This window comes from Anoplophora glabripennis, unplaced genomic scaffold, assembly GCF_000390285.2.
Source record: "Anoplophora glabripennis isolate ALB-LARVAE unplaced genomic scaffold, Agla_2.0 scaffold118, whole genome shotgun sequence".
Lineage (NCBI taxonomy): Eukaryota > Metazoa > Arthropoda > Insecta > Coleoptera > Cerambycidae > Anoplophora > Anoplophora glabripennis.
Window position 1 is genome coordinate 283,999 of NW_019416233.1, and position 25,352 is coordinate 309,350.

General features: G+C 29.8%; 1 protein-coding gene across 2 annotated transcripts in view; it reads right to left on the minus strand.

The window, feature by feature from the left end:
• LOC108908843 (ras-GEF domain-containing family member 1B) overlaps positions 1-25,352 on the minus strand; it is a 201,133-nt gene that overhangs the window by 130,093 nt on the left and 45,688 nt on the right. Inside the window, exon 2 of one of the 2 annotated variants that reach the window (XM_018712992.2) lies at positions 19,001-19,041. The exons of the other annotated variant lie outside the window; for it this stretch is intronic. The gene's annotated coding sequence lies outside the window, so the exon portion shown is untranslated. The remainder of the gene's footprint in view (positions 1-19,000; positions 19,042-25,352) is intronic. 2 annotated transcript variants of the gene reach the window in all.

The following is a 25,352-nucleotide window of genomic DNA, read 5'->3' on the forward strand; positions in this document are numbered from 1 at the left end:
ACAGAAAGATATCTAATTTAATATTGTATTTGTAAGTATTGCATCTATCATACATTATATAATAAACTTGATTATTGTGAGCTGAATAAATAAATAATTATAAACCAGTAAAGGTGAGATATGCATTTTTTCTAAAGAAAATATGTTTTGTGGACAGATTTCATCGAAACACGATGACTTTGTTAATAATGCAGAATTGGATAGTCAGGTCTACACTGTGGAAATAGTAGTTTTAGCAAATTGTTCAATGCCAACTATTATGGAATCGATTTCAATTATATTTGTTGAAAAAATATTTATTTATTGGCACATTTTGAATAAGTATTATAGATTTTGTATTTTAAGTTAAATATGTCCAACTTTTTATATTTTACAATTTTGAATTTTTTAACTAGAAATTGTTGAACTATATTCAATTCTAAATAAAAAAGGTATACTTGTTACAAATCGATAAACTCAACTGTTTTCGGGATACAGACATTTTAAGTTTTTTAGATTCGACGGGAATTAAATTAGAAAATTATTTTTTCCAAAGTAGTAGGCATGGACATAATAAATTGACAGCTGTCACTACAATACCATATTGTTTTCTACTCAATTTGATTAAGAAGTAGTTTTTTCCTTGACGTTATTTTTTAAAGAAGAGAATATCCTAATAAAAGGCTAAGAAAGTGCATTGAAGTTGCTGGTAGTTGTTCAGATATGCACAATAAAATCTTTAATTGCTGTAATTAATTCTTAATTCAGGCTTGGTATCTGAAGACCTGCTAATTTTCTAATTTAATTCTCACCGAATCTCAAAAAATTACAACGTCTGTATCTCGAAAACGGTTTAGTTTATCGATTTGTACCTAGTACGCCTTTTTTATTTAGAATTGAACGTAGTTCAATAATTTGTAGTTAAAAAATTCAAAATTGCAAAATACGAAAAGTTAGACAGATTTTTACATTGATTGGACAACATTGTTCATGTTGGTTTTTCAATATTGAATTATTTCAAAAATTCCATAGGGCAAACTATTTTCTTGAAAATAAATGTTTTAAATGATCACATTCTATAAATTCTCTATTTTAACCGAAATTTTTCGTTGTAACAATACTGATTCTTTTTTTTTGACAAAGTACTAGCCTTTTTGATCCCGTGAAATTTTGTAGTATCTTTGAACTTCGTTTACTGAACTTTTTTTTAATTTATGGTCAGAAAATATCTGTACAGTTTTGTCAGTGAATTGTTGCTCATCGAATAAATTGACTTCTGTATTTCAGTTTTTAGATAACCCAGACCATATCCGTAATTTAAAACTGTACAAGATATGTATAAATACATACGTTTGCAGAATATAGTCGTGCTCGTTACGGAATTATTTTTGCTTCATGATGTGGTACTAAATCATCGGAACGTCACTGTCATACGTGAAACCGGTAAGATTTATCTACTTACCGTCTTGACTAGTTCAATCCCGGGGCGATTTATATTCCTATGTAGATCCCGAGTGTCGTCTATTACAATGCAGCCGCACTCGTCAACTTTCTCGTGGTTGACGATGTAGTGAAAGATAAACTTGATTTACTATCTGTTTATTTATATCACAACAGTCGTCATCTATCACATCACGACTACTTACTGTAACGATAGCGTAACTTATAAAAATCAACATGTTGCTTTTATCACCAAAAGAACTACGAAGGTGTGAGTAGAAGAACATGGAAGATATGTTTTATTCTAAAATGCATATATCGTGTGAAACATCTTTGTACTCCACATATTAATGATGAATTTATCGACATGTCATTATTTTAAATTTCAGTTACTGATTCTATACAATTTTCTACAGGTTTATATTTATCGAGCTGCACTAGAGAAGAAATGTATCTAAAGTAAGAAAAGTTTTTATTTTAATTAAAAAACGTTCAAATAACAAAGACTTGTTATAAATAGAGAACAAATATGCAAAACGTGTTAAATTCAATTCTAATGTATTCACACTCATTGTTTTCCGTTAAATACAGCAGCAAATATGACCCAAAATCTATAAAATCAAGCAAGACAGATTAAACCCAAACATGCTGTTATTTTCGAGCAAACCGCAGATCCCAGTTTATTATTATTGTAGTATTATATTTTAAAGTTTTAATAGTATCTATTTACTGGAATAAAAACATTAATGCTGTGCTTAAGATGTAATCAATTTTTTAAAGTTACAGTAATAATAATAAACGGATTTAACAAGTTTCTAATGCTTACTTCTCAAAAGCACTGAAACATTACTTTTTTTCTCTTATCTGATTATACAGGGTGAGTCAGATTTAATATCAGACCCGAGTGTATATCATAGTACTTTTGAAAATAAATAAGAGTTTCGACTTTGAATATCTCTATTAGTTTGGAAAATATACAAAATTGTACTCTTTTAAAATTATTTTTTGAAAAATGGTCATGAAAATCCCCATTTATTTTTAAAAGTATCAATTAAGACATACTCCTGAATTTAACATTAAATCAGTTAATTTTTTATACTGTAGTTGAATATACCTTTTGTTACATTGATGTGGTGGTCTTTTATAGACATTTTATTGTACCTATATAATGGAAATATATTTTATTATGTTTGCTATTTCAGTTAAGGTACATTGTTTATTTTATTTGTTTTATTCAACATTTTTCAATTAATTTTGATAACTTACTGTTTAAACGACAAAATTGTTAATTAAAAAAATACAATAATATGCGGTATACTGCAACACGTACATTAATCGACGTTTTTTGATGTTCAGGTGAACATAAATATTCCTTACTTTTTGAAAAATATTTTATATAAGTGTACGGTTTCAATCATTCAATGTGCATTTCAACGCAATTTCCAGTCAAATTTAATTTTGTGTGAGATAGCATGTTTTTTCTTAAAAATCTGAGCTAGCATGTTTTCCAAGCTTAATTTGAGGCAGCATGTTGTCCCAGCCCCATCTGAGATAGCATCTTTTCCAGGTACAATTTTAGATAGCATGTTTTCCAAGTTAAATTTGAGATAGCATGTTTTCCTAGTAACGTGTCGATATATTCTTGTGCATCTCAGCATTTTACCTACCTACTATGAAAAATGAATTGAATCAAAATTGTATTTGACAAGATAAATACTGAAAAGTACCTACTATGATGCAACTTACGGGTATGATGACTTTATTAAACCTTTTGCTATAATCTAGAAATGTATTTACTGGATGTTTTCTTTTTTTGATTTTGAAACACTACAGAATTAAGACATTTAAGTTAGAGAACTGTTATAACTAATATGTATTAATTAGATTTATTGCAAGGCTACCAATAAATCTTAAATCTTAAAAAGGAATAATGTGTAGATAATTTGCATGCCAACGCAGAATCTAGTGTCATTAAGTGTTAATAAAACAATTGCCAAACAGGAATTAATTTGTTTTATTTAAATACAAATATGTACAAGAATATTAGCGAACATTAAATTAATTATGTCAAATATGGCCTGTCATCATACATAATATGTGTTCTAGATGTCTATTACAACATAAAATATTTCAAACTACCTGTAATAACGCCAGGCAATAAAGATAATAGCAGACCCCCTAATGACGACAGAGTGCTTCCCACGGAATATGGCATTAAAAGAACCACGATTCAAATACAATCTGTGAATTCTTCCAGTGCCAAGTTCCGTAAAAAGTTCAAGATAAACGATAGTAGCTCCGGTGTACTGTGATAAAAATTATACTATAAATTACATTACCCAAGCAGGTGCTGCTGGAGTGAATAAGTCTGTCAAGTTACACTCTGATTGCTCCTATCTCATTTAAATTGAAGATGAGCTTCTTAGTTTCATTAATTACGTTATCCTTAAAGCAAAGTAGATAATTATGTATAATGGAGTGATTGTTTAAAACAGAATATTATTCGAAGGCTACATATTAAATATAATATGATATGTTTACAAGAATATATGTGTAAAATATATAGAAGATTTGAAAATGTAGTTCAATATTTTGCTCCACGTGAAATAATTTGCAAAGCAATCTTCAAAAATTATATTTGAAGTTCAAAGACTCGAATTATTTTTAATTTAAAATTGTATCTAAATTGTTGTTGATGCACATATAATACATAGCTTCTCTTTCGATAAAAAGACGATGTTAATTGCACCAATACACAAAAAAATTTGAATCAATTGGCTTTATTTATTTTGACATGGTAAATCCGAATCTGAAGTCCGTTTAGCTCAAACACCCCCAAAATTTTGAGTAATTAGCAATAAATAGTGAAAAATCGGCGAAAAATTGGAAAAAATTTGTTCTGACTGATCAAATGGGTTTTTTATGTACTTTGATATGCTAAATCCAAATCTGAAGTCTCTTAAGCTGTATCCGCTCCAGATTTTGCAAAAATCGTTAAATAATAGGACTAAAATTTCGAAAAATTTTCTCTGACTTTGATCAAGAGTGTTTCTTATGTATTCTGATACGATGAATTCGAGTCTGAGGTCTATTAGGTGTACCCCACCACAGATTTTGCAAAAAAAGCAAAAAATCAGCTGAAAATGGCAAAAAATCATACTAATGAGAGTGAGAAAAATTAGAAAAAGGTTTTCTAGATTGTATCAAATGATTTTCTCATAAATTTTGTCGAGTTGAATTTGAATTTAAAGTCTGTTGAGCCTTATTACCCAAAAATTTTGCAAAAATTTCGAAATATCGCAATAAAAATGGAAATCGCGAATCCCATTCGTGAGTTTACTGTGTTTGGAATGAATTGTTTTAGTGACATTTAAAATATTCGTAAAAATAAAAAAGTTATCGTAGATTTTACAAAATGCAACGTACTTTTTTTATTCAAAATATATCGAAAACCAAGTAAGCCATACCAGATTTGCGAGCAATATAAATTTAGTGACAGGATGGTCTAAATCTTTCCTCATTTAACTGTTCATAACATATTATAGTTATAAAGATCCTAATACCTGCTTCACCACACGAGCACATCCGGTATACTTAGCTGTTAATCTGCACCTTTTTCTTTTAAAAACATAGTGAAAATTGGGTTAATTTAGAAAAAAATGTTTTACAGTCAATACCACTAGAAACTTAACTACATTTATGAAATATTGACTAATCATAGCATTAAAAAGGATTATTTTACGGATTATATTTATTTATAAAAAAATTGCTGGCTCTCAATTACCTACAGGAAACTCTTACAGACATAGAAAGTGTTAATAGAGAAAATAAACAAACGCCAAATACAGAACTAGCGGTAGTATTTCAAAATGCAGCTTCCAGTTAAAAACATAGTTCATATTTTTACAAACAAATAAAACTAGTTGTTTTGAGAAAATAAGTAAGTACTTATTTGCATAATTTATTTACATAACGTACAGGGTGATTCACTATATTTTGACCCCCCCTTCATCTTTTTTGTTTTAAGAGTTATAAAAAATATGTGAAATATAAAAGATGCACGAGGTTTTATGATTATTTTGAAAATGATAGTAGAAAAACAAATGTCCAAACAAAATGGCCGCGGATGTTAACTTTGTTAAGTTAAATGGAACACCCTGTATATTTTTACATATACGGATAGAACGTTCCCTGTCGAGTAGGTATAGTTGTGTAGGGTTTGTTGGGTCCACCTATAACAATAAGCAAGATACTATTAAAAAACGAAAAGAAGGTTTTTGATTAAGAAAATAAGACATCTTGTAATTGTTAAACCTCTTTCAGACATTTCTGCCTTTTTTTACGTAGGGATTTACAGATTTAGTTATAGTATATTTTGACATATCGGACATTGATATGGTCCAAAATGCGTATAGGTATTTTAACTAAATCCCACTAATTAGGCCGTGAGAGGTAATGTTATGACAACATTGTTATTGTTTGACAGTTTGTATTATTATTTAATTAAAATGGGTTACACAGAAATAGAAAATTGAAATATTATAGGAATTAAAATAGAGCAGTTCTTCTCCATACTCTATTTTAATTCTAAATTATTTTCTTTAATTAAATAATACTACAANCACTGTCACGACCTACCATATAATGTCCATTAGTAATTAGACCTCTCACAGCTTAATTAGTGATATTTCGTTAGATTACCTATACCGGTACCTTTTGGACCGTATCAATGTCCCATATATCAAAATATATTATAACTAAATCTGTAAATCCTTACGTAATTGGAAAAAGGCAGAAATGCCTGAAAGAGGTCTAACAATTACAATATGTCTTATTTTCTTAATAAAAAACCTTTTCGTGCTTTAATAGTATCTCGCTTATTATTAGAGATGGACCCAACATGACTATACTCAACAGGGAACGTTCCATCCAGATATGTAAAAATATATCTGCGGTCATTTTGTTTGGACTTCATTTGTTTTTCTAATATCATTTTTGAAAAATTCATAAAAAATCGTGCAACTTTTGCACCTTTTAACTATTTTCACTGATGGATCTACAGATTTGGAAAAAGTACATCCTATGCTAATTTCTTCATACAAGTTTTCTTTTCCTCCAAGTAGTTTTTAATCATGTTTTGAATATTTAAAGCAATTAATCTTTTCAAAACTATTTACTCTCATATATTCACGTCTATAACTTTAGTTAGAATATAATAGTTAATTAATTATACTTGATCATACAAAAGCAAGTTTAATTTCCTGCTTGAAACAACGTTTGCAGGATTTTAAATCCATAATCCAAAGCCTTCAGCAACAAAATATTCTGTCCTATGAGCATCTCTTTATATTATTATGTAAAATATGCTATTTACCTTTGGAACACTGTGTATACTATGATATTTACTTCTTCTAAGAATAGAATTATTAGTTTTTTAAAAAGTGCTATATATTTCAAGATTTCAAGAAACTTAGGATGAATTTAACAATCGACAACTTAGTTAAAAATAGAATGTAAACATGACGTCCTCGTTAGTAAATAAGTATTTCAACTATATATAGTTAAGGCTGTTGACTGGACAGCAGCCCGGACTTTATATACTGACTAACAGGAACGGCCATAAATTTCATATATACCGTAACAAGCATAATATAAAACACGGCGTACATAAAATTTATCTGCAGCACAATCGTAGCAGAACAGTTTTTTAAACCGAAACTATTTGGTACTTGATCAATTTGGTTCTTGCGCCGACAATTTCCCACTGCACTAGAACACCGAAAAACAATAAATCAAAGTCTAACACGGGCACCATTCGACGGAAAATCGGGCAAAACTATCTGATATACACAAAAAGAGCGCAGGTCATAGATTAAAGACCGCCCCGAGTTCGAATATTTAGATACACGCACGTTCTGGCATAATCTACCGGCAACAATCAAATATGACGTCACCAAGTCACGACACGACTGCAGCAGTCAATACGACAGACAGAGAACCACCGAAAGCACGATCGGGACCGCCTTACGAGTTTTAATTGTGACAGCCGAAAGATGGCACAATGCTTAGGTAGATTCCAGGAATAAGAGTGCAGCAGGAATTTTTGCTTGTCGTATTGCGCCGTAACTGTTTCATGGCATCGGAAGTAACTGTTTTTTTCTGAGTTGTATTAAATCTGGCTAGAGTTGGTAAACTTTTATTAAAACATAATCAGAATTATGTAATCAGGTCAATACGACACGCAATAACAGAGGGAAGCACTGAACAATATACATATTTGAAAGTGTAAATTACTATGATTTTTTTTTAGTTTTATTTTTCATTCAAAATGTGAATCACCTTTTGAATCGCGTTATACTAGCTTAACAGCAAATAGTGTAACATTTTTAACAATACCCAAAGATACCAAACGAATCTTACTTAAGGGGGGCGTTTATATGCGCAATTTTATGTCCAGCATTTTAGAAATTCTAAGCAAGTCAGAAACAATATCTCTTCACTGTACCAGTTATATAAGTTTTATGTTTGTTTCCTGAATTTTGCAAGCGCATACGGTACTATAAACATAATCACACCCCGTAGAGTACTTTCAGGAAACTATTAACACAAACATTAATCACAATTAATTAATATCTGTACAAATTTGCTGGACAAAACAGGAGAGGTACATTTTCTTATGTTTACATGTTCTCAGTGATCTTTCAATGCGAAAAATTTAAAGGAGGTTGTTCCAGTTTGGCGTTACTTTTCGTTACTTCATGGATGTATCTACTTGTTCTACCACTGTCTTATTAAAAGTGCGATTTCTTGTCGATAAAAAGCAAGCCTTAACAATTCTCAATATAGTGTTTATAAATGATTGTGAAGTCACATAATTTACTTTAGAACGATTAAATGGAACAATTTATATGTACACGATTTTTGTTTACCAATGTTTTTCTATTTTAATAAAGAAAATACTAGGAACTGTTATATATATTTCAGTAATTCTGATTTTGCAATAATTCTGATTTCCATGGATTAACGAAGGAATGTATCGCACCATCAAACAAACTATGGGAAAATACGATCAATATTACCGTTCGCGGTTGCCAAGCAGTATATTTTTTAAATGAAATCACAACCGCATATGACGACCACTATTTTTCAGCTTTATCGATTGCTGTGGCGTGACAAAAGAGCATTTTTTTCAAATGTAATTTCTTGCAAGTTTCCCGAGGTGGCAAAATTTGATGTTAAAAATCAAATAACCAACAAGAATCTCCTTTAGAAATGTGAAAAGCAATTTGAATCATTTTTAGAAAAATACTAAACTTCGGTCATTGGAAATGCTCACTAATATCTTTTCAAGTTCTTATTGAAAACTAATGTAGGTAACTGTTAATAAAATTCAACTTCTCCTTTTATGATCATAGAGACCAAAAGCAATTTGGGCGCAGTAGATATTTTTAGCACCAAACTGAATAAATTGTTGATTTGCGTGCGGACTACCAAGATTTCACATTACATTACAGGAACTGTAATTCCAAAAATAGTTCGATTTCTCGATTTCTTTAGCAACAGAAAATATTAGAATTCCTCAGTCACTGATTATACAAGATATTCCAAGTTTTAGTCTCCGGAAACTTTATTGGGACAAAACTTTTTTATAAACGGGTGCTGAAAATTAAAAAAATATATTTTTTCAAATATTTTTCAGGCGCTTGATATCATTAGGTAGAACAAAAAAAATAAATATATTTTTTAATTGATCAAATAATGTAAGAGTTTTCAGTGAATTTATTACAACGAATTGATTTAGGAAAATTGTAATAAAGGCAAGTTCACTTCAATTTAAATTGTTAATGTTAAAATGTTATCAACATCTCACAAAAACACTGGCATACCAATAGAGAGAATAAAAAGGGGAACAAAATTGTTTGGACGAACGCTACTGGAACCAATACATTTTTTATTTCATTAAAGTTGTGTTTGTCTTTAAGTAAGAAAATACTTTAGCTAATTTCAACTAAAGTCCTAAATAAAAAAATATAACTAAATAAAATAAATATAACCCTAAAACTATGCGGTTAGGAAAAAAATATAGGAAACCTTTCTTAGAAATATTTAAAACATTTACTGGCTTAGAAATTTCGAATTTTCTAAGGGACATAGGTACCTTCTAAAAAAAAATAAATATTCTTACGTCAACAATGATTTTTTGGATTGTATTTGAAATCCTATTTGCAACAAAAAGAGCACAAATTATGTTTGAAACAAAAGCAGTTTTAAAGTTGTTTTCCATTTATTCAACTACAATGATTAAGCTTATTTTGAATTTAAAAAAATAACTCTAAACAGTCCATTCTCAGCTAATATTTGCTTCTTATTAAAAAAGTCACAGGCCCAAGTTTTATAAGTCTACTTAAATTACCCTGACCGTTATTTGAAAGAATGTGACATTTTCTCAAAGAGTGACCGCAAAAAACCTGTGATTTTCGCCCGTTTTTTCCAAAATTCGCAGAGAATTAAAAAAAATACATAAAAATTTATTTTGGGCGCAAATTACTTGTCGTAAAAAACTGAAATGAGCATAGCTTTTAGTATTTTGAAAATTTAAAAAATCACCCCTACTTAGGGGTTGAATAAATGTTAAAATTGAAGAATTTTAATATTACCAATTGATATAAAAACTATTAGCATGTGAATTAACTTAATATATTTATTTTGGAATTTATACAATTCCACCCTTGAGCGCGCTTAAGGGTGGATTTTCTAATTCAACATGCTTATTTCAGTCATGTGAATAAATATTTCTTTGTATCAAGGATCATTCGATAGAAAAATTCACATAATAGGTTTTATATTTATTGGTAATATTCAATTCTTCATTTTGGGCGTCTTTTCAACTCCCAAATGAGGTGATTTTTGAAAATTTTCAAAAAATTAAAAGCTATGCTCATCTTAGTTTTTTACGTCGAGTAATTTGAGACCAAAAACGGGCGATTTTTGCGGTCACTCTTTTCAAGACCTTGCTTAAGATCATATATTATATTACTTGGCAAATTTTCCCGATTGAAACCTGTTTAATTTTCTATTGTATATGAATTTATATCATTAACTATTGAATTATTAATCACAATAAGAAATCTACATGTGCATTAATTATTCATATAAATTTAACGTATCTATTGCGCGAGTTGTTTTCCATAATAACGTGTTTNCATTTACTGGCTTAGAAATTTCGAATTTTCTAAGGGACATAGGTACCTTCTAAAAAAAAATAAATATTCTTACGTCAACAATGATTTTTTGGATTGTATTTGAAATCCTATTTGCAACAAAAAAAGCACAAATTATGTTTGAAACAAAAGCAGTTTTAAAGTTGTTTTCCATTTATTCAACTACAATGATTAAGCTTATTTTGAATTTAAAAAAATAACTCTAAACAGTCCATTCTCAGCTAATATTTGCTTCTTATTAAAAAAGTCACAGGCCCAAGTTTTATAAGTCTACTTAAATTACCCTGACCGTTATTTGAAAGAATGTGACATTTTCTCAAAGAGTGACCGCAAAAAACCTGTGATTTTCGCCCGTTTTTTCCAAAATTCGCAGAGAATTAAAAAAAATACATAAAAATTTATTTTGGGCGCAAATTACTTGTCGTAAAAAACTGAAATGAGCATAGCTTTTAGTATTTTGAAAATTTAAAAAATCACCCCTACTTAGGGGTTGAAAAAATGTTAAAATTGAAGAATCTGAATATTACCAATTGATATAAAAACTATTAGCATGTGAATTAACTTAATATATTTATTTTGGAATTTTTACAATTATTTCTGAAATTCTCCATTTTTGGGGATGATTCCACCCCTGAGCGCGCTTAAGAGTGGATTTTCTAATTCAACATGCTTATTTCAGTCATGTGAATAAATATTTCTTTGTATCAAGGATCATTCGATAGAAAAATTCACATGATAATAGTTTTTATATTTATTGGTAATATTCAATTCTTCATTTTGGGCGTCTTTTTAACCCCTAAATAGGGGTGATTTTTGAAAATTTTCAAAAAATTAAAAGCTGTGCTCATCCTATTTTTTACGACGAGTAATTTGAAACCAAAAACATATTTTCTTTAGTTCTCTGCAAATTGTGAAAAAACGGGCGATTTTTGCGGTCACTCTTTTCAAGACCTTGCTTAAGATGACATATTCTATTACTTGGTAAATTTTCCCGATTGAAACCTGTTTAATTTTCTATTGTATATGAATTTATATCATTAACTATTGAATTATTAATCACAATAAGAAATCTACATGTGCATTAATTATTCATATAAATTTAACGTATCTATTGCGCGAGTTGTTTTCCATAATAACGTGTTTTCCGCCATCTAATTTCCATGGGGCCCAAATTCACGGTGAAACGGGTAAATCACGCCAAATCACGCGAGGTGAACGGAATTATGACCCTTAAGTCAAATGTACTCAAAGTTCACCTACTTTACGGCTAGGTAGAGCTAATGTGCGCGTAAAAAATCAATGTAAAAGGTTATTATCGTCGAGCACGGTATTGATTTGGAAATGAACCCCTCAAACTATTGACCGTTTTAACATTATTGCAGACCTAGTCTAGTCTAGTCGGTGTGTGAATTAATTTTACGGCAATTCTGCACACATCCCACAACTGTCTAATACCCGAATAGGTAGGTAGTAATTCCTCGATGTTGGGCGTTGATTAAATTTGTTATACTCCATTGAAATTCCGTAATTTATTTATTGCGATGATTACTTCGATCTAATAGAAGTTTTAAAAATTCAAATGCTGATTTGAAATATTAAAAAACATTATAACAAATTGTTCGCTTCATTTTTTTTGTTACACATCGCACGCTAGAAACTTCAAAGTAAATTAAAAATTTATTTCGTCGAGTGTAAACATGTACAACACTGCTAAAAACATATGTTTTACATTTTTTTAAAATTCATATAACATTATACATGGTTATACAAGATTGTAAAAAAATGATGAACCGATTCAATAGCCACCTGAATGGCCTGACCTGATTGTGCTGGACTTTTTTATTTGAGATTATCCTAAAAGTTTGGTGCATGTACAATCACTTGACAGGTTGCGAGTTCTACAACAGTGAATAGAAGGCTAGAACAGAATTACAGCACAAAATTTTGAGGACAGGGTGAAATGAATTCATAAGATTTCTTTTTTCATCGCAGGGTGCTCCAGTCAAAAGTGATCTACTGACAATATGGGTTGTCATGTCTATACGGTAGAGAGGGTTTTGAAATCAGATTTTGCAAACTTTCTCGAAAACGATGTTATAGAAAATAACTTTTCTATGTAGTTTATCCTCTTCTTTCGGAAAATGTTAGTACTCTTGCGATTTCAGTGATGTAGAAGTAGTGCACAAAAAAGATATGATACCCCTGAATGTATTAGCTGATTTATCACCGTTACTTTCAAATAGTGCAATCTTATTAGGTAACATCCTGTATCAAATCTGAAATGATTTGGTAAACCAGTTTGGAGGATATAAGCCCAGTTCTTTTTAATTTTTAGGTGCTCGGGAACTATTTAAAAAAATTGTTAAAGATTGAAATTTCAGCTAGACTTGATTGTAGCAATTCATGAAATAAAAGACATCAAAAGGTACATCCTTTCCTACTTTACTTCTAACATCTATCTAACTTCCCTGTCAGAAGACAAATTTACCACAAATACCTAACTGTCATATTAGGTGTCTCTAATTTTATTCCTTTTTAACAAGTTTTTGGTTTTGTGTGTTTTGTGAACAGCTTATACCTAGTGCGTCGTTTTTACATTAAAGACAATGGGATTTGATTTTATCTAATATGATATTTGTAATCTGCCACGAACCGAGGTACAATCAATAATATTTAGAGCAAACAATTATTTAGATTGTTTATTGGTCGATTATACAGCGGGAATTTTGAATTATCCTGCATCGGTAAATTTTGAAAAAGATAAAAATTCAATTTTTTTGGCCAGCGTAGCATCTCCATTGTAAAATAGTGTATTTATATTGCAATTTTTTAATAAAATATTTATAATGTGAAAACTACTCTAGAATCTATAATAAATACCGTTAAGGGTGTTTTCAGTCCATTTTGTTTAATACCCTTTGACATATTATGTTGTAGTATAAAACATGCATTTTTAATAGTTTATACTTCGAAGTAACAGAATAATAAAAAAATATTTTTTTACAAACATGAAAGAAGTGAATTAAGGGAAGAAATAATTAATGCATTAAGTAATTAAAGATTTTTTCTTTAAGAAAAAGAATTGCGAAAATGAAATAGCTGCTGTAACAGGTTTCTCTTTTTGTTCATCTTTAATTAATAGTTTTTAAAAATTAGGGGTAATATCATTTTTCCTTGGTATACCATCTACGTTGATTGATTATGAATTTGCGAATAGATTACTTAATGTCGACCATTATTTTAAAGACCCAATTATTTACAGTTTACAAAAAATTAAACACGCATTTACTTTATCAAAATATGATAGTTATGTATCTAAGTAGTAATACATAGCAGATCCTCCTTCAAAACTTGCGTATTTTCTCAAAAACAAACCGGTTTAGCGAATTTTGAGAAGAGTAATTTTTGGTATAGAATTCAGAAGTTCAGAAACCCTGTATATAATATTTATTTTCAATAATCCCTTGCTACACTCTGTAGCTGCACGTCATCGATCTTTCTTATTCAAGTGAAACGTAATTATTTGCTAATAAAGATATCCAATCCTAAACATTATGTCAAAGCCGAAATCAATTGTATTCAACATATGTTCGTACAGGAATTTTTATCGTTAGGTATTTTAATGAAATTTACCATCTGGATTAATTTTTTTACGCCAGGTTGCTAATATTTTGTAATCGTTAAAATTTTTTATAATTTTATGCAAAAGCATGTTACCTAATTCCTTCGGAACACACATGGTGCAAATTAATTGCAAAACAAATCCATTTATAAGGAAAATATCTATTGTGAAATATAACGAAAGTAACAGAAAAATTTTTGACTTTCTATTTCTGTTATTAATCGTTTATCATTTTTATTTTTATTTGTCGCAGTTTTCACGATAATGAAAATTTTTGTTTCACGATAGATACGTATGCAAGAGAACAAGAGTAGTATTTTTTTCCTAAAACGATTTTTAAAGATTCTACAAGCATTGAAAGAATGAGATGTAAATCACAGTTATCCAATTAAGATAAAGATCAAACTGCACACTTAGGAGCATTTCGAAAAGCTTCATCTGTCAAACGAAGCGATTTGCTGTTCTTGTATAAATCTGAAAACAGTAAAAACTATTGTCTTTTTTTAATTCACTTTTTATCAAGTAAAGCCTCAATACTCATGAAACATCAACAGTGGCGGATCAAATATGAAAGATTTTTTCAAATTAAAATAAAAGATAGTCAAATGGTGAGATTGGGCATTTGTTAAAGTAAGAAACTTAGACCAAAAATGATGATTCTCCTAATATCGTTTTGGTTTGCAATAACTCAAGGAACACAACTTAAACTCTTTCTAATAGCGATGCCACTAGCTTAGGTTTGACCAAATTTTACCCCTAGGTAGTTATACTATGACATAACTGCATTTTGCAAGTTTGAAGTTTTTATTTGTAACTGTTATTGAATAATGATTTGTGCTTCATTTATCATTTCTAAGGAATTATTTTGGAAAAGAATATTCTAGTTTTTTCTTGTTTACTTTCATTAAAGGAATCACAACTTATCACTTTATATGTAATATATAAAATGGTTAGAACATTTATATCTACTACCTAATTAATTTCAAGGCGAATAGATTCAACTTGTGCATAATCTCTATAGGATGAATTCCCTTACACTATAACCTTCACAAAATATATTATCCCATTGAATATTAATGATTCCTAATTGGTATTCGTACTTTTTAGGTGACTGCATATTATTTTTTACTTAATTAACCATTTCCATGGAACATGCGATTGTTACATAAAAGATGGTAAATTATACACCGTAACCAACCATTTGGAATATTAAAGAAATAACTGCGGCGAAATTAGTAGTCTCTTTTGCATTCGGAAAGCTTTCCAGCTTTTAGTGTGATGAGAACGCGCTGATTAATATTTTACTGTAGCAAAATGAGTCACGGAATAAATCAAAAGTTTAATTTAACACCGAACATCGTTCTATAACACAATCATTATAAAAATGGTTGGGTTTTGCATGAAATGTTAAAGTAGAATTTTTTATTTTTAAAAGGGCCTGCCAATGCTAAATATGCAAAAAAAATATTATCATGACATATTACTGTTCATCTTATTTGATTTACTGACTGAGTTCATTAAATTCTGATTAATAACAACTTCTTTATTTAAAACTATGTATTTTGAATTAAAAACTGAAAATGGTGAACTAAATCTATGTAAAATTTTTGGCAAATAGATTTATAAAAAAATAATATCACTTACGGAACAAATCAATGGCATTTCTTATTGTCATCAATTTTATTGTAACAATGTGAAAAATTGCATTCAACCGCTGATTTGCAAATATTTTCTCACGACATTCGGCAGAACCGACAGTAAATTTGCCATGCCGGTTTTAGGCATATTAAAAGAAATGGCAAAAAATAAAAACCACCGCACAAAATTTCGCTGAACATTATTAACAAAGCGGCTATATTTTGCTAAACATTATGTCTACATATAGGAGCAAGTAGAGTGTAACTTTTTTGTACAGTAGGATAACCATTAAGTATGCATACAATTTCCCTTAAAATACCAATAATAACGGACATAATCCGAATCAAAATAAAAATTTAGAACTTAAATAACAGCAAACATGAAACTGCGACCCTATAAGTTCATTAACTTTTCGGCAACGCTTGGGTAAATGCAGGTATTTACAGTTACGCCATATTGAAATATATTTACAATTAAAGCTTAGGTACACTAAAACAGAAACGCCATATCTACAATCAGTCCTACATAAATTTACCTGCTAACATCAACAAAAAATAGTTAATAAACTCAATTTAAAGAAAAATAATCAAAACTTTAATATCCTAGTCCCCCTACAAAATCAATCCAAACTGAGGCACTTTCGGCAACAGAACAAACCAAAAAATAACACAAAATAAAGCCACAGCCAAAAGGGCAAATTGGAAAACACAGAACTGAAAGCACTGAAATTCACGTGAAAACTGTAAGAAACAAGGTGGCAACTTTGACGTAGTTATTCAAATGTTTCAACAATACATGTAACGCCTGGCAACGGTGGCGCATGCGTTTTTGTTTTGTCCAGTCAAGGCTCACTCGACACCGGAAGTTTTCGTCATGCAACAGTGCTATTTTGTTTCCCCAACCATGCTGGTAATATTTTTATTCGATAATGCTTATTTCAGACAAAAAGTATGGTTATAGGAATGAGTAATAATTATTTGTATACATTCGTACATTACAGAGTATATAATTTCACTTAATCATCAATACTGATTTATATCCAGTTATGACTGTTTAATTTGTTTATTCTTTAATATATTTTACACAAAATGTTACATAGAAAATACACTACGCTTGTTTATCTATTAAATTCATGAATTTATATTGTAAAAATTAAAGGTTATCGACTGCTATTACACAATTGAACAAGAATAATTCCATTTAGATACTTTACTTAAAATACCTATTATATCCCCCAAAGAAATATATTTTGTTATGCCCCAAAATTCTTTTACTTAATTCCTGGCTCAATTAAAAAATCAGTGAAATAAAACATTAGTAAAAATATTTTTAAATAAAAATTATATATAATATGAAGAAATAACAAGTACCTAAATAAATATAAGTAATCATAAATAAATAGACCTGTTTTCAAAGGAAAATGCGCCGTTTTTGTAAATATTTTGTTTAGCAGGTTTATCTTTATGGAAAATATGATTGTAAATCAGCTTTTAAATGTACTAGATAAAAAATTCTTTCATCATTTTTATCGAAATTCAAAAACAATACGAATATGTTGTATTTTGTTAAATACAACCAATGAGGATACCAGAATGGTATGAAATTGATACTTAAATTAGTTTACTTTACTTTAGTTCTATTTGTTGGTGTTACACAAAAGTATTTACGCAGATCAAAAGAGGAAAGAAAATGGTTCATAGAATTGTTATGCTAAAAATGTTCCTAAAACTCTAATCAAACGAAGTTACATATTCACCTTCATGTCAAATATCTAGCGTCTCATTAGCGTAATATTATATGGCGTATGTACATACAATATTTATACACACGCGAATAAATATAGCCATTTGAACTAAATAAAATTTCTTGACTTAAATAGAGAAATAAATAATAATAAATAGATGAAAATAAAACAGAAAAACAGCATTGGTCAACATCAATTGAATACACGCCAAATGTTTGATTTTGAGATTCTTTTCCAAAGAAATTTAAGTGAAATGATTGCAAAAAACTATAAATAGACGAAATGACACACAAGATTTGAACATACAGTATAATCACTTATGAAAGCCTACAATTCAATGAACAATTAAATATATTACTCGTATATATAGGATATAAATGTAAATATAAAAATTCAGTATTTGACAAGAAATATGCTTAGGATTCCACATTTGCTAGCCTTGTTTCCTTGTCATTTGTGATGGAAACGTTTTATTATGTCTTTGTTGACATAGGATTCTTTTTATAGTGGAAGAGGTAGGATTAATATTTAATTTCTTAACTTTTCAAATCTTTTATTTATACATTACATGTTATAAAGAAGAATCTATTAAAGTTGCTATGATATTAGAACGGTTATTTTGATAAGTTACTTTTGTATTTGTTAAACCTTAGAAATATTTGTTGAAAAAAAATTGTTACAGGACACAAATTAAGAACTCTTCGTTTTTTTTAGCCTTGATGAAGACTAACTATATATAGGCAAAGCGGCGGTAAATTTTGCAAAAAGGAGTGTTTGTTAATTGTCCTAAACCCTCAATTTTCAAAGAAACTATTACTATTAAGGACCCCTAGTAATGATAATTTTTACTAATGTTTTGAAACGAATATAATGCGACGTGATCGAAAATTTTAGATTGACAAAGAAAATTCGCGAAACATTATTTCAAACCAATTTTCTGAAAAATATCCTAGTATGCCTACTAGAATTAATGTAATTTACCGAAGAGTATGGCTCATAACTATAAGGGGTACCAGAAAAGGGAGGGAATGCGAATTAACATTAGACAGGTGTTAAAAGGAGGGATAAGGGCTGTAATTGATCGACATATGGTCTGGGTTCAATCTACAGTTTGTGGAACAAAAGAGGGTCATTAACTTTATCACGAACGATAAGGTTCTTTTACAAAACTTTATTTTATGGGACTTATTAAGAAAATATAGTAAAAACAAAGCTAGCATAACAAATATAAGCGAAAAATATAAGTAAATTTTTCTCATTTGCCATATTTTAATGTTATACATACTTTGAGTATTCAAAAATATTTTTAAAATCTAGTCAAAATATTAAAATTATTGTAATTCATTGTGTAAATACCTTATGATCTCCTTTGGTAGAGTAGTTAATAAAATAACAACCTGAAACAAAAATAATATGTTAGAAAATAACAAATCAAGTATATATGAAGTAGTAGCAAATTAATTACTAGTGTCATTTTTGTAAATTTATTATTGTAAGCATTAAAAATAAACAAATATAAAAAGTTATAGAGTTCAGTTGAAGATGTTCATATTTCAAAGGATCAAATGTTAAAAACACATATTTGTGTGAGTGGTGCGTCTTCTAGAATAATTGTGATGACATAGTTACTATTGCGGCATGGCCTTTAATGAAGCTTATCTTAAACACTACTCAGACTATATTATAAAAAGATTTATTAACTCCTAACCTTTTATAAATATTATTGTATTAAATAGTGCAGATAACAATGTAAATGTAATACATTTCTACATGTTCTAAACTTAATCAGGGAATTCACTTATTTCACTTAATTCACACATAATTCACTTATTCACACGATTTATTTCTAGGGGTTGATGATCCTACCGAGCTCCTACTCTGTGTCCTTTAATGAGCCTAGTATGTACTTCTGAAGTTTATAATCTGCGGATTAATGTAAATATAATGTTTCTATCTGGCAATTAACTTTGGAGTGGAGGTGTAGGTGTTCACAATTTATTTGTACCATAAACATATTTTCTTGCTGCTACAAAAACATTTATTTTCTAATCTCGTCTTAAACTACCTGTGTAAAGATATTGAAATATAATACTACTAGATACACTATTAGTTTTTGTTCAGATAACTAGAACATAACATTTTTAGAAAAGTATATTGAGTTCATTTTAAAAATTCAGTGAAATATTGAGGTTGTGGTCTATTGATCTACAAGAAAATATGTCGTCGTTACAAAGTAAGTCAAATTAATTTAAAAAAAATTATCATGTCGTCAAAAGCACAGTTTATGTGCACATCGTGCTAGTCATATACCTTTCTCACGTTCTTTATTCATTCATGATGCACATAAAAATCAGTTTAGAATAGAATTACTAACTTAGTTGTGCAGTTATCTTACTAATCGGAGCGCATTTACTTGACATATAACAGTTTCGTGTTGAACCACAAAGTTGATATCAAACGAGAATAATTGTAGGTCTCGGTTTCAACTAACGTTATGTATTTTGTAGTATCTAACCAAATTGAATATTTTATTTCAGCAAATGATTGGGGTAGCATATTGGTAAATTTGTTACATGGCAGGGGTCCTTTACAGCCGTTAGTTGATTTTAATCTTCATTTTCTGAAATACCTACCCCAGGGAGTGGTCAAGCAGCACGTCTACAAGGGTTGATGTTGATTAATTAAAGCAATTCATTTACAAATATGGAGATTAAAATAGTATCGTGAAGAGGAATTTAGATTTTAAATACTATTGTGGATGTCCTACAGAATACCTATATGAACAGTATAATCTGACAACTGATTTTATTGAGTTTTTATTTGAGTTTATTATTGAAATTACAAAAAAGTTTTTAATACAAAAGTTTTAGCTTTTTTATGAATTTTTATAATACATTATTGGAAAAAACAATTGAGTATTAGAAATCATAAAATTAATATGTATGCTCGTTTGCATCCCGGGTTTCCAATTCCATCTCGAGCTGCATTTTACGACATTGAGCGACGCTTTAGAGAAACAAAACTCTTGGAAGGCAGAAACGAAGAATTATTCCAAATGAAGAATTAGAACTAACTATATTACTATATTTTCAAGGTAAGCAAATATTTATTCGAGGTTTACCATGATAAATTGAAATATTAAATTATTGTAGAATGGCCACAAGTGTCCACAGTAAATGCTTCAAGACAGTTAGAAATAAGCCAAAGTAAAATTATTAAAAATATAAACTATGCCGGTCCAAAAACTCACCCAAAATCAAAAAGTTCAGCGATTAGAGTACTGCAGAAAAATGCTGCGCTTGAAAAATGGCGATCTAAACTATTTTGAAAAGATTTTATGGACTGATGAGGCGACTTTTACAACAGCTGGCATTTATAATAGAAAAAATACGCAAATGTTTGGTGCGGTATATTGAGAAATAAAATCATTGGCCCACTATTTTATGAAGGTGCTTTGACTGGGGAAAGATACCTGCATTTTCTTTAAAATCAAATAGAAAACAAATTGGAAGACCTGCCGCTGATCGACTATACCAATTTAATTTGGCAGCAACATGGAGCGCCTCCGCATAGAACCAGAGCAGTACGAAATTATTTAAATAATATGTTTGATTTGTGGATTGGTAATGGGGGAAATATTCAATGGCCTTCAAATAGCCCAGACTTTACACCCTTGGACAGTTTTCTGTGGGGTTACTTAAAAAACGAGGTTCTAAGGAACCGATACAAATTGCGGCGGTCACCCTGTATACTAATCTTATATTATTGAAACTTTTCTAAGATTGTGCAATACAGGTGAAATTTATTTTTATGCAGCAATAAATATCTAATATAAAGTATTTCAAACTCAGATTAAGTTTTTGTATGGACCTAGAACCGTTTGTTTTAATTTACTGCATCAGTAGGCATGTCAGGATAAGAATTTCATTTTTACAAGCTCACGGAATGCGTATTTCTGTGGTATATCTATATTTGAACAATGCGAGATTATCGATAGATATCTTTCCATTGGAAATTTCGACGTCAATGTCTGCTTCTCAAAATTGCCCTTCAAATGGTTAAAATATACTTTGTCGGACATATACAAACTACGTTTTTTTATTATTTCGATAATAGTAGTCGCGTCATATGTTTGATAAGCCTTGTACAAACGCTCATTAAATTTTTTCGCTCCTTGATAGATATAGGTGTACCTTTCCCAAGGAATGAAAATTCCTTCGCAGAACGTAGTATCTACACGCGATCTAAAGATATTTGATTGCGCATGACCGAATGACTATATTATGCTAATGGCACAGAATAAATCTATAAAGCGGGGCCCTACAATACAAACTTTATACTTGTAACAATTTCACAAACTGCGAGCAATTAACTACAAGTGGCAGTAAATTCGGTAATATAACTAAATAAGCGTAGGAACATGCGTTTTTACATCCTGTATAAAGGCTCGTAACAGGTAATTGTAGTCGTCGCAGCACGTATTTAGGAGCAGCTTTCAAAGAGATAGCAACTGATCGTAAAATGTCATATTCCTATGTAAAGCAACATTAAAACTTTCTCACACTGTTGTTTTTATTGGTATTAGATGAGTTAGAAAAGCGGAAACTGAAATTTATAATTTAATACCGACATATACCCCATTTCTTAATAAACAGAAAAAGTTAATATTAAACCAGACAACATGGTCGTTTTTAATAGTTTTGAAATTATCACTCCATCATAAAAACTATTAACAGTTTAAATAACCGTGTCCAGTATTTTCATAATTCGTAAAAATTATTCGAACGATTTTTGCGTTAAATATTATGATCAACAGTGGACTTTCTTTTACCTAGAGATGTTTTTAAAACTAGTCAAACTTTCAGTTCTGTAGACCATTCTAAGCAATACAACAGTACAACTATGAATGTTGTATTACATCAGTACAAGAAAAGAAAATTGTTCGTAATGGCAAGCTTGTACTACTTACAAGTTGTTTCGCATTACAAAAACACTACAACTTTCATTTATTTTTGAAAAACATGAATGATATTTTATATTGATAGGCCTCGTGTATAGGTTTTCCCAATATAAATTATCACACCGGTATCCATGGCATCAATATAAATTAAAATGTTCCAGAAAAGTCACTAAAGGTAATATATGATATAACATACATATTTATAATTTGAAATCCAGGAAAGCTTTCAAAAATATAAAACATACAAGATTTCTGATGAAATTAACATATAATCCGTACAATATTTGTTGAGATAGAATTCGATGAAAAGAATAAGCCAATAAAGTTCTGTTATCCAAACTACTGTAACAATGTGCCGCGACAAGGACGTGCCTTAAAATATTCCGCTTTATTTCCAGAATACTAAAATAACTATTCACGTTAAATACGATACCCTTCGACTGGGAATTAAATTCTTTTTTTATTTGTCACCTCCTTGATTTATTTTAATAAGAAACTGCACTGAAATTGCAGAGAAAACCGCCTTCGTAACTGCAAAACACAATATGCACTGCAAGCTGCTATGGTGAACACCACGCCGTCAATGTCTTTCTACCTCGGATGTTGAATGCGGTTAATTCTAACAAAGTGATGCAGAGGTCTTCTTGGAATTCTATCTCCACAAATATCGTACGGACTGTAAGGTGTTTAGAAGTGACAATGATCTGTTGTTTTTTCTGGAAATGAAGGTACTTATTCAAAGCACTGTTTCAAAATTCTTAAAAAAAACAAACACATTTATTTTTACGGCAAGCTGTATTTTAATTGTAGAAAAAATGTTAAGATAACGCTGAAATTGATTTTATATTAATTCCAGAAATGATGATTGTTTCACAAGCAGTTATTTTGCAAATATTTATCAAATTCGTAACAGATTAAACTAATTACCTCGATATAATAAATTATTACAGTACTCAGACGTTCCATTTCCTTTAACATAACTTACAGGAGGTAAAACATGTAACCTTTTGAAGATTCAGCCAATTAATCGTAAATATTCCAAGATAAATTCAACATAGAAGTTAAGAAAAAATATCAGACAAGAAGCAATACAAATTGCTAATTTGAAGATTGTTATTCACGTCTCATAAAACAAGTTGCGGTAAATGAAAAGTTCTGATCGAGATTTTTTAAAAAAGAAACATATGGGGGCAATTAAAAACTAAATATTTAATTTTAGTAATAGTGCAGTTACATACAATAAATGTTTGAAATGGTTTTGAGATTTAATTCAACCGATTTATGTACAATCAGTGCAATTCGTCAAGAAAATTAAGAGAAACATTCAAATAATCACTTCAAACTCAGTGGAATAAAATTTAAAACAAATAGATTTATTACAAGCCTAGTAAAAGTCATCTAGTAAAATATGTAAGGGTAGACCTTCACAACAGTTAACTCAAAAAATAATCCAAAGAAAAGATTGAGAAAAAAAATTGTAACAGTAGTTAACATACTTACTACATGTAAGTAAATATTGTCCAATAATTGGATAATAATTAAAATTTTAGTATTTCACATTCTTGATATCGTAAAATTAACTGTTTAGTACTTTCTTTTTATAGTAAAGTTGATAATAAATAATAGAAAAAGACCAAAAAAATACGTAGAACATAAAAGAGAGGAAGATAGAAAGGGAAATTCTGGTACATGAAATAGTAAAGAAGTAATTAAGATATGCCATGCTAAACGACAAATATCAATTTTTTAGATTGTTGTTTGAGCAAAATTTTCTACGCCTCAGCGCAGAAGAGATCCATCATGATTAAAGTATCTACAGTATCTACAATATTTCCAAATGAGTGACTCGCTTTTTCTAAAGTAAATTTAGCGTTAACGCTAATTAATCTGTTGTAGATATTTGCTTAAGAAGAAGAGAAAGCTGATGTACCTTTTTGGTACCAATTCTTCTTCGGGTATTTACTGGTGGTCAGGATACATCCTTGATGACCGATTACTGGTACGTGATAATTTTATGCATCTAAGTATGATCTATGACAATAGATTGACATTCATTGATAATATCAATGTAATTATAAGTACGGCCAATAGAGTTTTGAGTTTTATTGTCAGAAATTCAAGATTTTTTAATATCGTTACTGCATTGAAATTTTACTCACTCCTTATATACTACTAGACAATAGTAACAAGCTTGAAGGAATTCAACGCTGTTTTCTTAAATTTTTAAGCCACCGAATTGATGGTTCTTACGCCAATAGAGGTTACGAACGTATTCTGCAGTTACATCGTTTTAATTAGTTCGAAGTTATTCAAAACAAAGATAAATCAACTCAGTTCAAGGTAAAATTAATTTATCATTACTATTTCGTTATCAAGATATAACCAGTATCAGATCTGCATTCCACAGAGTATACGCTCTGGCATCTGTGACAAATTGTTATAGAATCCATACATCGCTTAGCATCTCTAGTTTTTATAAGGTCTCCTAGTCATCCTCGATACCACTTTGCGAAGAATGTAGACTGCGGACGGCGGAGAGCTATCTATATTAATTCTTCTCGTACGTTGGGAATAAGAACTGGTAATTAGATGTGAACATTGCTCGCGCTGTTGGCTTATAAAGCGTAATGAGAGCGATTTGTTTTTAGCCGCATTGTTATTTATACATTCCTTGGTATACCTATACGTGTATACCTTCCACGATTCAAAAGGTAATACTAAACAATTCACTTAGCTTAATTGCAAGCT